Source organism: Camarhynchus parvulus, chromosome 12 (assembly GCF_901933205.1).
Source record: "Camarhynchus parvulus chromosome 12, STF_HiC, whole genome shotgun sequence".
In the NCBI taxonomy this organism is placed as follows: domain Eukaryota; kingdom Metazoa; phylum Chordata; class Aves; order Passeriformes; family Thraupidae; genus Camarhynchus; species Camarhynchus parvulus.
In genome coordinates, this window is record NC_044582.1 from 2,195,875 (window position 1) to 2,210,706 (window position 14,832).

Below are 14,832 nucleotides of genomic sequence, written 5' to 3' on the forward strand. Positions count from 1 at the left end.
CTGAACATAATAGTGTGCGTGGTTTTTTTTAAAAATAGACTTTAAAAAATTATCCAGGAAATTTTGGGACATATTTAAAGGCCCATTTAAGCATTTTCCAGGTGCATGTTTGTCTATTACTAAACTACTTTGTTAAGATATACAGGCTCCTGTAAAATAAAATACATTCTTGGAGAATTTTCATTTGAAGCTTCCCCAAGATACTACCTCCATCAGTTAGCCATTTGTTTTTATGTAATCTGCATAAAGACAGGAGCAGGCTCTCGTGCTGCAGCTCAATTTTCAATCTGAAAAGGTATAAAGCTGTAATAAATCCCAGCAGTCACAGCTCAGCTCCCTTCTGTGGGAGGAATCACACTGAGACAAATCCAAATGTTCCACGGCCTCTCCAAATTGCTTTCTATGGCTGTCCTTGAGCACCTCCACTTCTTTATTATTTCCATCAAACCCAATTTCCACTGGGACTACCCCAGCAGTTGATCATCACTCCATAAACCTGTCAAGTGCCTTGGAGACCCCTGGCAACAGCTTTTGTCACTCCAGTGCCTCCCTGGGAACTCTTCTTGTGCAAAAGCAGAGCCATCCTCATGCTCAGGGGAAATTGATATCCTCAGAGTTGCTGAATGCAAATGTGGGGAAGAATCCTCCCCACAGCCATCCATCCCCTCTTGCAGTCAGCCATGAAGATGGAATCCTACCACGTCTCCATGCAAAGCTGCCTCCTCTGGAAGGCTGCTGGGAGCACTTCAAAGGGAATTCTGAGTGATAAACCACAGCCAAACCCCTTTGGTGGAGTTTGGGATCCAGCAAAACCCTCCCTGTGCTCCTCAGAGGAGGGAGCAGGATGGCAGCACCAGATTCACAAGCAGGGCAAACTCCTGTTGGTTTATTCAAGCTCTTTCCTGTTCTCATCACAGGGGTTCCATGCTGGTGTCTCCTTATCACAAAGGTTTCACACCTTCTTGGTGTTTCTCATGGGCAACTCCTCAGAGCACTGACTCTTTCTCATTCACAAAGCAGCCAACTGACCCCAGTTCCCTTCTCACCCAGCCACCCCACTCTTTTATAGCATCTTCTTCTCACTGGTTACAGCTGTGGCCTGTTAAAGTCAGGCCTGCTCCTAACCTTTGATCATTGGCCCAGCTGCAGCTCCTTAGGGGTGAGATTACTTTCTACACTACCTTTATTTTCTTACATTCTATCCCCCCCACAACAAACTGCCTTTTCCATCCAAAATCCAGCTCTGGGATGGAGCCTGTGGCACTGGATGTGATTGTCACTCAAGGGCACAGCCCAGCATGTGATCCTGTTGTGCCTCAGCCCACGGATCCAGCCTGTCCAGATCCCTCTGCAGAGCTCCCTGTCCTCTGGCAGACACACATCCCACCCAGCCTGGTGTGATCCCAGAACTGACTGATGGTGCCCTTGATCTGTTGGCATTTTACTGCAGGGGGTCCATAATGTTGTCTCCTTATCACAAAAGTTTCACACCTTCTTGGTGTTTCTCGTGGGCAGCTCCTCAGAGCACTGACTCTTTCTTATTCACAAAGCAGCCAACAGATTCCAGGTCCCTTCTCACCCAGCCACCCCACTCTTTTATAGCATCTTCTTCTCACTGGTTACAGCTGTGGCCTGGTAAAATCAGGCCTGTTCCTAATCTTTGATCATTGGCCCAGCTGCAGCTCCTTAGGGGTGAGATTACTTTCTACACTATCTTTATTTTCTTACATTCCATCACCCTACACTTTCCAAGGTACACACTTGACTCCCTTCCCTGCTGTTTTCCCCAGAAATATTCCTTCTTATTCCCCTCTCAACACCACAGCTGATCATTAGGACAATTTTGTGCCCAAGCCAGCAAGCAGAGCTTTTGTGGGTTTGGGGAGGGGGCAGCAGCCACATTTTTTCTCACACCTGCTCTCCTAAAAACTTGGCCAGCCAAAGGGAGGTAATTTACTTTATAATCCCAGTTTTAGTGCAGTGAACAGGGCGGGGTTACAGAATGCTGTGCACCACACCCCAGTGAGAGGAATAGTGGATTTGTCTTTCTGAACAAGCTGTGGTTCTGCTGGTACATAAAACCAGCACTGGGAAATAAAAGAAACAATGGGAATGGTTCCCTGATTGATGAATGGAAAAAGATATCTGCTTTTACAAATAAACTTTAGGTTTGCTGATAAACTAAATTAGACATTAAGAGATGAAAGAAACAATGGGGAAGAAAAACCCCTAAATTCTGTAAGAATTAAAAATTAAAAGGAGGGTTAAACATTAGAGGGGAATCTCTGGTATCAGGTGATTTGGGGAGTCTGTACCTCCCAAGTATCTCAGCCAATGGGGAAAGAGACAAGGGAAATATGGCTGGAAATTGGGATAAAAAGGGAGGCTGTGTCCTCCAAAAAAGTGAATGCCCCATGGCCTGTCCCTTTAGTGGAATAAAGCCAGAAAGGACTCCTCTGTCTCCTTTTGGACATAAACCTCTGGTGTTTGTGGGTTAATTTTCCTGACACCAGCAATCAGCAGTGGCTCTCAGGGCAGAGGAGTTCAGCCAAGAGAGGTCACCTGAGGGGTCAGGTGAGGTGAGAATTTGAGTGGTTTTCCATGGAACATCAGCACCAGGTTCCCTGCCTTTCACGTGGCTTTGGGATTTATCCCCTCAAAGTCTACTTTTTCAGAAAAATGGCAGGTGAGGAGATCTCACAGTGTAAACACAGCCCCTGGTTTTATCAAATGTAGCACCATTTTGGTATGGGAAATTCCCAGGTGCAGAGCAGAGGCTGGCAGACATCAACACCATAAAACTCCATAAAACCCCATAAAACCTCATAAAACCCTACAAAACCCCACGGGCACACAGCCAGGCTGCTGTGTGTGGTTGTAGTCAGTTCTGCCAGCCCCCATACCTAAAGCTGAGCTTTCTTTGAGATGCTGCTTGCCCGGGACTGCCCAGACAGCCCAAAAACAAATGAGTGAGACTCAATGGCTGTGCCACTGCTGCAGGTTGGCTCAGAATGACATTGTCACCTCCTTATGGTGACAAACCACTCCCAGCTGGGTGCACAGCACGGGCCAGAGCAAGAGCTCCAGCTGACATTCAGTCTGTTCACTTGGACCCGAGCTGAAGAACTCCATAACCCCAGAAATCATCCCAACCACTGCCAGGGGAGGGCAGGAGAGGCGGGAACGTGGAGTACACACATTTTCACACACACACAAATGGTGCTGGGGTGTGGATTTGTGCATTGACAGGCAAAGCTGGCCAGCTGATCCCTGGCAGCTGGCAGAAATCCCAATCCTGCTGTGCACAGCAGCTGCACCTGGAGGGATGGGTCACAGGGCACGGGAGGTTTCACTCGGGCAGAAATCTTACTGATATCTAAAGCCATGCCTAATGTCCAAGTTCATTAATTAGTTCACCCCCTAAATCTCAAATAGATTTTGTTTCTAAAACAGACCAAGATTTTCGCCTGCAAAATCATTACATAAACTCAGAAAATATTAAAGCATTAGAAAAAAATCTCAAAAATCCCAACCAATCAAAAAAAACCCTTAATGGCTTTAATTAAACATACCAAAGTCCATTAGTGTGTTTAGGTGCTCTAATATATAACTTCTGGTACATTACAGAGCAGGTGTCCAGGTTATCAAAAGATGTCTTAAATGATACCTCAGTTTGTGCTGGCTGTACAAAAAAACCCAGAAATCCAGAGGAGCCGATCCTGTACAATCAGGTTTTGGAATTGGCAATAAAACTGGGAGCTCTGCTGGGATGTGGTGGCAGGATTGAAAGCCAGAACCAGCAGGAGAGAATAAACTGAATGGCTCTGTGAGCACCACATTGGACATGACCTGTGCTGAAGAACAAAGTCACACAAACCTGCAAATCCTGCCCAGAGGGCACAACAGCCTAGGATTTCTAAATCTGTCCTCCCAGACACATTTCTGACAAATAACACCTCAGATATTTTTAAAGTTCACCATCTCTGCCTAAAGATAAGCATCTTCTTAGAGCTGCCACAGAAATTCACATTTCCTAAAGGTCCAGTGCTTTTAAGGCCGATCCAGACAACACCAGGAGGTCCAAAGAGCACAAGGCAGGTATGAAAGAATTCAGATCATTTCCCAAAACTGCTAAAATCCATAATTACACAACATTTTCGCTAACAGGTGGCCAGTTTCCAGCAATCCTGCTGAAGGTAAGCAAGAGTTTGTGGCATCACCCTTCCTGGAGGGGGAAACATGAGAAGGACAGGAATTTAATTTTCTTTACCTCATCTACACAATCCTCCCAAGCAAGAGTGGCCCCAGCTGCTTCTTGCCAAGCAGAGAAAACAGTGAGGAAGTTTTGCTGGTTTTTGTTACTGAGGATCTGGGCTACAGGAGCAATAATTAGAGTTTCTTTGTCATTCCAGGAGCCAGAACTTCAGGCTGCAAAATTACAGCAGAACCAATCCTGCTTCGTTCATTTTTATGCAAGAATCCCAACCTCACCTAAAAAACAGGACCGAGTGTGATCCTGCTCACAGAGAATTCCTCCAAGTTAAAACCTTCATGTTTTGCTTTCCCCCAAGTTAAAACCTTCATGTTTTACCTTCATCCAAGTTAAAACCCTCACGTTTTACGTTGCCCCAAATGAAAACCTTCATGTTTCACTTTCCCCAAGTTAAAACCATCATGTTTTACTTTGCCCCAAACGAAAACATTCATATTTTACTTTCCCCCAAATGAAAACCTTCATGTTTTACTTTCCCCCAAATTAAAACTTCTATGTTTTACCTTCCCCCAAATTAAACCCTTCATTTTGTACCTTGTCCCAGCTTGGGGAAATGACCAATACTGCCATAATAATAATAATAATAATAATACCAACAACAACAATAATAATAATAATAATAATGTTTGGCTGCCAATGAGTTAATGTTTCTTACTCCCTCAATTTTGCACAGCTCTGCCACTAATTAGACTCGTCCTTGACAAGCTGGGACAAAAATGAACTTTTCAGTGGTACCATGAATGGATACAGAGGGGAATTGTGACACTGTGCAGGTGTCCAGGTGACAACCACCACAAGAAACATTACACAGGTGTAGGTTCAGCTTCAGGGGTGTTTTATTGTCACTTTAATTCAGGGCACTGCCCTGGAGCACCTCAGACCCGACTCTTCATTAACTCCAGCTCAACACCCAGGAGCTCCACAAGGAAAGGCTGTGACCCTGATAATTCTCCCCAGGAATTCCTGCCCTTCCTTCTCCCATGCTATGGAAAAGCCAGCTCTGCTCAGAGGAGGAAACTCTCCCTGGCCCCAGCCCAGCTGATGAGCTGCTCTGCCTCGCCAGGTGGAACACCCAGCAAAGCCCAGCGCTCCCACGGAATGCAGGGGAGCTCAAATCAATATTCAGCACAGATCCCTGCACCACAGCACTCCCATTATCTTGTGTGGCACATGCACTGTTCCCATGGCAACCAGCATCCTTCATCCTGCTCCATTATTGGGGCGGTTTGAGGCTCTCAGAATCTCTGGTGCCCAAGCCACGGCTCAGAGCTGCTTTGTGCTAATCAGCCTCAAGAACAGACACAAGAAGAAAAGAAGAAAATGCAGCAAAGTCTGGTTTTTCTAATCTATCAGCAGCATGGAAAGCAAGAAGTGGCATGGGAAATAGAGTTGCAGCAGCTGAGGGGAAGGGACTCTTATGTAACCCCCTTCATTAGGCGAGACTAACGTGCTGCAAATCCACTCCAGCCTTTTATTGCCACACACTGAACAGCCTGCCCAGGCAGGTTCTTCACCAGGAGCAGCTTTGTAATAGGTGTTAGGAAATCAAATCTCCCTGCACATCTATTGTAACATTAGTGCCTCTATAATTGATATCACACAGATCTTTATTTTGAAAAAGGGCTCAGCTTGTAAGCACCAGCAGCATGGTCCTGGAAAATAATTTGATTTTGACCTTTTTATGATGTCTGCTATTAGAGTTTTAAAGGGCTATTATCAAAATCTATAATCTTTATAGTATAATCTATATTTGCTTGATATAAACTGTCCCTAGATACCTTAAGCAAGCTCTATCAATAACACCATTCCTTTTTTTATTTTTTTTTGGGCATTTAAGCATTTCCACATCAAAGCATTACAGCAACTTCATTATGCTCTGCACAGCTTAATACAAAGTTCCTCTTAGTCACCAACCAGGGAATTTCAGGCAGAAAATAAATAACCTCATTTATTAAAGAGACCCTTGAAAAATCATCCCTAAGTTGCCAGCCTGGGGTTTATCCCTGGGAAATACACATGGGTCAGTAGGAACACACACAAATGCTTTGAAGTTGGAGGATTTGAAGGCTCCTAAAAAGAGATGTTGAAATAAATAAATAAATAAGGCACTATGCCAGAAAATGTCCTTACAAGTGACAAAGGAGACTGACAGGCTGCTGAATTAAGCTGAGCTTAAATGTGCTCAGCACCTGCTGGGAAGAGCAGGGATTCTCTGAGTGTCCTGAGCAGCATCTCTGACAGCCACATTCCTTGTCAGGGCAGCTCTGGGGTCTTCTGGAGGTGAGCAAGGTCAAAACCAAGGTCGGCTATGCCCACTGGGGATGGAGGGAAGCAGCTGAGCCCCTCTCAGCACCCCATCCCTGCCCAGAGCATCCAGGCAGCACCAAAGCCCCATTTCCTGGTTCCTCATGGGTTCAAACAGCGCAGGAACAGGGCTGGCTGAGGTGGGGCCACCCTCCTTTCCTCCCCAGCCCCAGAACAAGCATTCCAGCCCAAGCAGAGTCCAGGAGGGGTCCAGGCAGGCCCTGCTCCCCCAGGCTGGAGAGCTGACATCGTGCTCTGCACACGATTTCAAACAGAAGCAATAAACACTGAAAGCTTCCACAGAAAAGAAGCCCCAAAAAAACCTTTTTACCACTGGCTTGTGAATGTGTCAAGCACTGAGGGGAAGCAAGAGCAACATGAGAGCTCTGAGCTGCTGCCAGGGGTCATGTCTTGTGGGAACCCAGAACATCCCTCTGGCTGTCCAGGACAGCCCAGACCCCTGTCAGGGGGCTCAGAGACCCTGGCACACACCTCAGAACACCTGTGGGTTTGGTTATGACCCATGGAGCAAATTACCAATTAGATGAAGACCAGCAAGCCACAACAGTTTAGGTAGAATAATAGTGAAGTTATCATGGGATGGAAAAGTAGATTTTGGGGTTTTTAGAATGGAGGTTCAGGGGGCAAGATGGAGGGAACTGAGCATGTCCAGCCTTTCTCCTTCTTCTTCTTGGCCTCCACCTTCTGCTGTGATGGTGGCACTTTTAGATTGGTTTATGGTAGAAGTTCACTGTCTAACATAGGTGACAGGTATTGGGAAGTTATTGTAAACATTGTACATGTAGTTTTTAGTATAAAGACATAACACTGCCCTGGGGCAGGCAGAGTGCCTGGAACTGTCCTGCTGGATGGACCTCGGCAGGGCAGGAGAAAATTTTTTATAGATAAGAAACAATAAACAACCTTGAGACCAAGAAATGAAGAGCTCCAACTCATTCTTCAAGAGCTCGGGCTGGGAAAAGAGACTTTTAACATCTCTTGGGGTCACTCTGAGCAGCTAAAGATCCTGACAGTGTCTGGGTGCAGGGCACAGCCCCAGAGCCTCGTGCCCTGCTGGTGCCCCCAGCCCAGCCCCTGCATCAGGGCTGACCCACTGCTCCCCTAGCTGGCTGAGCCCAGCTCAGGACAGCAGAGAAAGCCCTGATCCCCATCCAGGATGGAGCTGCCACGAGATTTCAGTGGTTTCACACTGCTGCTCCTCAGCCCTGGCGCAGATTTGGAATTCTGCTCATGTTCGACTGCCAGCGAAATCAATGGAATTAAATCCAGCCCATTTGTACCATTTAAGCCCACAGAGAAGCTTAACATATTTAATCATATAGCTTCCTTCCATTCAATGATTTGCCAGAGGAAAAGGCATGGAATTTTCCATCCACACTTTCCCTTTGGAACGTGCATCACAAGCGTGCACAGCTCCATTTTTCCTGCTCGTGGGATAGAGAAGCTCTGTTGGTGACCCAGGAATGCTTAAACTCTCCCTTTTTGTGTGCTCCAACCCAGGGGTGGCTGTTTCCTTCCAGGCTCTGTGTCACCCTCATGTAGGTGACCAGCAAGGGATGCTAAAGTGGGAATAAAATGGGATTGGGAGGTGAAGGAAGCAGCACATGCAGCTGAGGAAGATGACATTGTGTTACCCTGAAGCCCATCTGCAAAGACAGAGAGGATCCAGCAGACAAGAGCAGCAGGATCCTTGAGGAATGATCTCTTTTTTCAGAGATGTTCAAACCTCGTTCAAATAATCCCAGTTAATTTTAATTTCGGAAGGTTAGATAGTCCTCAGAATTTTCTCTAATTGCATATTCCTCAGAATAGACTCCTCTGCTTGCTCTGTAATCAAATCATAATTAAAGCATCTGTGTCGTTTTATCCATCCCTTCCTGCTATTTGTAACATTTACAGAAGGCAACAAAGATGCAGAATGCAAAATTTCCAGCACCGAGGCTGGGCAGCAGCAGTGCAATGATGGGGGTTTGTGCTGCTGCGAGTGCCTGAGCATCTCCTTAGGCTTTCCTTGGCCTTTCCAAACAGCCCAGGAGGAGAGGAGCACCAAACAGTGCCCCCCTTGTTGTGGCCACCACTGGAGGCTGTGTTCCATTCCTGGGATCTTTGTTTTTAACCAGCTGCCTCCTTCCATCCCAGCTCCTCCGGGCAGACTGGCCTGGGGCAGGCAGAGGGGCTGGAATCAAGGGAGGTGTTACACAGCAATATCACCTTGGCAGAAATGAGGAGTTTCTCTTTGGGCAGTTGTTGGATGAGTCTCCACTCACCCAGGAAAAGAAATAAATGAGTCTCCAGATGAGTCTCCACTGCTTTCCAGCCAGGAAAAAAATCCCAGACCAAAGCAACCAACAGCAAAGTGGTTCCCTGGGCTTTATCACAGAACTCAGAGTAACTAATTTGTCACTGTCACATTTTCTGAAAAATCCCTTCACCAGGATTTCTTCTCCTGGGAAGCTGAGAAGCCTCAGAAAAGAATGAAAACAATAATTCTCTGATTTGCTTCTCCTGTGCTTGCTGCTTTGGAATGTGGTCTGGACATTGTTTACCAACAAGTGAATGTTTGATTGGTTTCACGTGAATTGTTTTTACTTAGTGACCAATCACAACCAGCTGTGTCAGACTCTGAGTCAGTTACCAGTTTTTATTATCACTCTTGTTAAACCTTCTGATGTATCCTTCTCTTTCTTTAGTATCATTTTAGTATAGCATAATATAATATAATGTAATGTAATGTAATATAACAATATAGCATAATGTAATATAGCGTAATATAATAATAAATCAGCCTTCTGAGAACATGGAGTCAGATTCCTCATCTCTCACCTCATCCTGGGGACCTGACAAACTCAACACTAATTGAATTATTGGTGGTACCCTTTGCCTTGCAGAGCATCATAGAAGTCATACTTCACATTAGAAGTGTTTCCATAAACTTTTCACCCACTGCTGTGGAGTGATGAGCAAACCTCCCCGGGAAAAGAGTTTGCAGTTTGAGTTTTGTCTGCTTTACTTCAGAAAGACGGGGGAAAAGAATCAGAATTCCTTGCACAAGCAGAGTTCAGGCTCAGACAGGGATAATTTCCTTAAGAATTTGTAGTTTATATTAAAAGGAATGCATTGATTGGTAAATGAAAGCATCTATTTTTCAAAAGAAAATTTTGTGCTGTATTTATGTACCACTAACATGGCTTTTTCTTCCATCCTAGATTTTAGTCTTGTTACACAATTTCGTAATGCTACAGAATGAACCTCAGCTGTGTAGGCATCACTTGATAAACTCCTGATTAGAGCTGGTATAAAAAGTACTGATTTCTCACTGTGTGTTTTTCATTGCAACATCTTTCTAGTGAAACATTCAAATAATTGTTATTTTGCACAGAAAAGATTCCATTTACACAAAGGTTACTCTAAGCACTTCAGACTGAAATCAGCACTGAATTTGCTCTCAACATCACTTTCCTTTCAAAATATAATTTATAGATAAAGATCAAAAGTGGAATCAAAACAGAATTTTACATCTTAAAAATTCACTGTAGGAATAATTTTTAAATAACTTCTATTTTTGGACAACGAATCCTTTCAGAACCGACTTTGAGTGGAAAAGAAATTTTGGAAAAATTAATACCTCAGCTTCCTTAATTTAAGTCTTAAATGGATTTTTCATAGCTAGTGGATAATGTTAGCTACAATATCTGGGGTGATTTTATTCATTTTAGCGGGTATTTTATGTCATTGGGATTGATGCAGATCATTTGGATTGCTTCAGGTCATTGGGATGGGACTGTTGCAGATCCCTAGGATTGTTGCAGATTATTGGGATTGCTGCAGATCATTTGGATTGCTGCAGATCACTGGAATGGGATTACTGCACATCACTGGGATTGTTGCAGATTATTGGGATTGCTGCAGATCACTGGGATGGGATTGCTGCAGATCACTGGGATTGGTGCAGATCATTGGGATTGCTGCAGATCATTGGGATGGGATTGGTGCAGATAATTGAGATGGGATTGGTGCAGATCATTGGGATTGCTGCAGATCCCTGGGATTATTAATTATTTTACTTCCTAGTTTATAAGGGACAAATCCTGTCCATGTTCTGTCACTTTTCTGCATCAATAAATATCCAGCTGTAGAAGAATTCACTTATTACACTTCACATTTCAAATATCCAGCTTGCCCTTATAACAGGCTCACACTGGTGGCCTGTGAAGCTGCTGTAGATATTATTTTCCCCTTAAAGATCTACATTTGAAAAGCAGAAAAGTAAATCCACTAATCCAGTTGGTGCCTGGTTCCATCCTCACACAGAGCTGAGGACGGGAGCAGAAGTTGGGGCTGAAACGCTGGCTCTCCTCACCCTGACAGCCACAGGGCTGGAACCAGGGGGACAAAACATCTCAGTCGGGTTCTGAAGCAGATTGATTGTTGTTTAAAATCCTAAAGGTTGAATTTCCTATTGCTATTGGCACAAGCAGAGACTCAGCTGCCTGGTGTGTTTTGCAGGAGCTGAGCCCGTGTGTGTGAGCTCTGTCCTGCTGTGTGTGCGAGCTCTGTCCCCCTCTGTCACCTGCTCAGAGAGCTCAGGGATGCTGCAGCATCACCCCTGCCCTGCCAGCTCAGGGCAGGCTCTGCTTTACGTAACCAAATGTGGCAGCACATCCAAAGCACAACCATGCAAATGTCACAGCTGACCCTCCAACGTGCACTTGCAAGGCACAGATTTATCCCCAAGTCCAAACTCATTTCTCGTCTCCAACGTTCAAGGCAGGCATGAGTTAGAAGAGATCATGGTAAGTAGAAAATCCTAAGATAACTTGAAAAGAAATTGTCACCAAGGATTCTCTTCAGAGATAATATTGTTTTTCCAAATCACTTGTTCGTAGTTGAGTCATCCCAGAAAGAATCTAAAGCTTGTGGAAATTTGTCACTGCGTGTAGTACGAGGAGTGCAGAACTCTTGCAGATTATTTAGAAATTTCCCTTTTGCATCTGGAGCTTGGATTGCACTTACAGGGTGAATAGATTCAAACACACAGCCAAAAACATCTTCCCCCACCTCCTTCCCACTCGTTCCCCCTCCTCATGTTCAATTACTACTCTGTTAGACTTAACAGTGCCACCAACACTGCAGCTCAGGAGCAGCAATAAAATCGGCAATCAGTGCCTTCAGTAAATACATTAACACCAACTCATCCACGCCAACAAATCATTGTTTACTTCTGAAATATGTTTTAGCAGCCCACGGTATTCATCAATCAAGTGAGGCTGGGCTGTGCAGCCTCTGAGTGTTCTGAGAGAGGCTCAGATTTTCACTTTACAAACAGAACCACACGTTCCACAAAACAAATGGAAATTGCTTCCTTTCTCCCTTTCTCCAAGGAAGGTCTGCATGCCTGAAATATACACTGCCCTGTCTGGAATCTTTCAAACTCGCTGTCTGTGGAGAAATTCGTGATCACAAAGCTATTGAGGAGGAAAACACCTAAAATTCACCCAGACCATGCTCATGTGGACACACACAATGCAAACCAGCTGTGACAACCAGCAGTGCCTGCAGATCATCAGCAAATGACACCATTTGTGCCTTTAACCTCAGAAGGAACCAAACCCATCAATTCTGCACACAGAATACACTCTAAAGATTTAAAACTCCCTTACAAGGAGTTCCCTGTGATGGCAGTGTTGCTGTTAAAATCCTTCAAACTTACCAATTATGCTGCCTAATTAGAAAGAGAAATAAATTCTGAGCTGTCTTCAGAACCGTTCAGTACCATTCTTAACATGGCAATTCCTGACAGATTTCATGCATTTACCATTAGAATTGCAATTTATTTTGGCAGCTGAAACAGCTCCTGTTTTCTCTGTGCCCCCTGCAGCACCTCCAGCACTCCGACTCACACACATTGACTTGATCCTCTTTGAAACCGAGCCACTTTCACACTTGCACACAATTTTAGTAAGTCCAGAGTTTTAAATCACTGCCCTCCATATCCAGAACTCCACATTTGAAACACGAGCTGCCAAGTTCCTCAGCTTTTGGAAGGACCAGGAGCAGCCACTGTCCCTTTAATGTTCCACCTCGTCTCCAAAAGAAACGTCTTTTTACTAGAGCTCAGTGTGATTCATTGGAATTTGCCAGGCAGGTCAGGAAATCCCCTGAAGCAGAGGAAGAATATTAAAGAGATGGGACATGTATATCAAATCTCATTACTGTTCTCTTCTGAGAATCAATCAGGTGAAAGGATGTGATGATGTCATTATGACATCATTGACTTTGGGATTAGCAATTCAGAGCTACTTAGCAACCAAAGCTGTCCAATACAGAAGTAAGAGATCCAGTGGAAGATGTTATCATCTGACCCACTTACTGCAAGATAAATATTTGTCAATCCTGGTTTCGAGACTTTGTAAGAGATGCAAAAACTTACGAACAGCCTTGTTTCAAGTGCAGAATATTTGAAATAAAACGTCCCCTCTGAACCTTTTCCATTTATACCCAATATGGAATATATTCCATTTATATTCCATTTATATTCTCAGTCATCTTCTTCCTCACCTTCCTATAAATCTAAACCCTAAAAACGCACAAAGAAAAACCTTCTGCTAAACAGACTTTATTATTTTAAGAAGCTCTATCAGAAACTCAAACCTCGTATAGTCAAGGGAGACTAATATAATTGCATCAAAATGCAAGCTTAGAAAGCATGCTTATTTCATTAAAGTAAGCTGAAAAGATCCAGTTGATGAGCTCCGGTATCCGTCAGAAATTCCAACCAAAATAAAAAGGAAAAAGCTTTGTGCATGAAAAAAGAATTGGTCACGCTACTTCTGTGGCTATTTCTGGGACCTGAAAGGGTTTGATGCCCGGAATCTATGGCTGACCTGATTTTCTTTAAAGTTCACTCGTCTCCGTTGAAAATACAGTTTTAAACGAGTTCTAAAGCAACCGAGCGAAGCTCTCCCATGCCCTGAAATTCAAACTAAAGCTTTAAACCCATTCCCAACAAGCCAGAAACGGAGCGCTGGGCTGACACTTGGTGCTCCCGCAGCCGCGCTCCGCCACGGGCGAGCGGAGCATCGCGGCGCGTTTGGGGAGCAAACGAAAGAAAATAAACCACTCCGCCTTCTGCAAAGAACTTTTATTATCGGGGCGAGGCCGCTCCAGCTTTCCACGGCTCCGAGAGCCCCGCGCAGCCCGGAGCGCCCGCGGAGCCGCGGAGACCGCACGGAGCGCGCAGGGAGCGGCGGAGGCTGCGCGGAGCCCGGCGCGACTCGGGGAGCCCCGGAGCGCCGGCTCGGAGCCTCCCCGAGCTCCGGCAACAGGCGGCAGCTCCCGGCCATCGCCGCTCCCCGCCGGCTCAGCCTCCATCCCCCGGGGGCTGCTGCGTCCCCCTCTGCGCCCCGGTAGCATCCCTGTATCCCGCAGCATCCCTGTATCCCGCAGCATCCCTGTATCCCGCAGCATCCCACAGCATCCCTGTATCCCGCAGCATCCCCGCATCCCGCAGCATCCCGCGCGCCTTTCCCCCGCGGGACTCGGGCTCGGGGTCGGGCTGGAGCCCGCGGTCACAGCGCACAGCCTACCTGCCGCCGAGGCCGAGGAGGAGGAGGAGGTGGAGCAGGAGGAGGAAGAGGAGCTGGAGGTGCCGCTGCCGCCGCCGCCGCCCGTCCCGAGCCACCGGCGCTGCCCTCCCCGAGCGATATTAATGTTCATTTAAAGCTCGGCGCCCGCCGCTCCGCCGCGCCCTCCCCGCTCGGGCTGGGGGCCGGGCCCGCACCGCCCCCGCCCGCCCCCGGACCGCCCCTCGGCACCGGCGGGTCCCCTCGGGGCTGATGGATCCCTCTCCGGGCTGGCGGGTCTCCTCGGGAGTGGCAGACGCCCCTCAGGGCTGATGGATCCTTTCTGGGCCGGCAGGTCCCCTCGGGGCTGATGGATCCCCCTCGGGGCTGGCGGATGCTCTGTGGGGCTGATGGATGCCCTCGGGGCCAGCAGATGCCACTCAGGGCTGATAGCTCCTTTCTGGGCCGACAGATCCCCTCAGGGCTGATGGATCCCCCTCGGGGCTGATGGATCCCCTCAGGGCTGATGGATCCCCTCGGGGCTGATGGATCCCCCTCGGGGCTGATGGATCCCCTCGGGGCTGATGGATCCCCCTCGGGGCTGATGGATCCCCTCAGGGCTGATGGATCCCCCTCGGGGCTGATGGATCCCCCTGGGGCTGATGGATCCCC

The 14,832-nt window shown here is 46.6% G+C and overlaps 1 protein-coding gene across 1 annotated transcript in view; it reads right to left on the reverse strand.

Annotated features, from left to right (window-relative positions):
- The window catches only part of SLC6A1 (solute carrier family 6 member 1), a 70,738-nt gene extending 56,431 nt beyond the window's left edge, over nt 1–14,307 (reverse strand). Inside the window, exon 1 of the mRNA XM_030956753.1 lies at nt 14,185–14,307. The gene's annotated coding sequence lies outside the window, so the exon portion shown is untranslated. The remainder of the gene's footprint in view (nt 1–14,184) is intronic.
- Nucleotides 14,308–14,832: the final 525 nt, after the last annotated feature.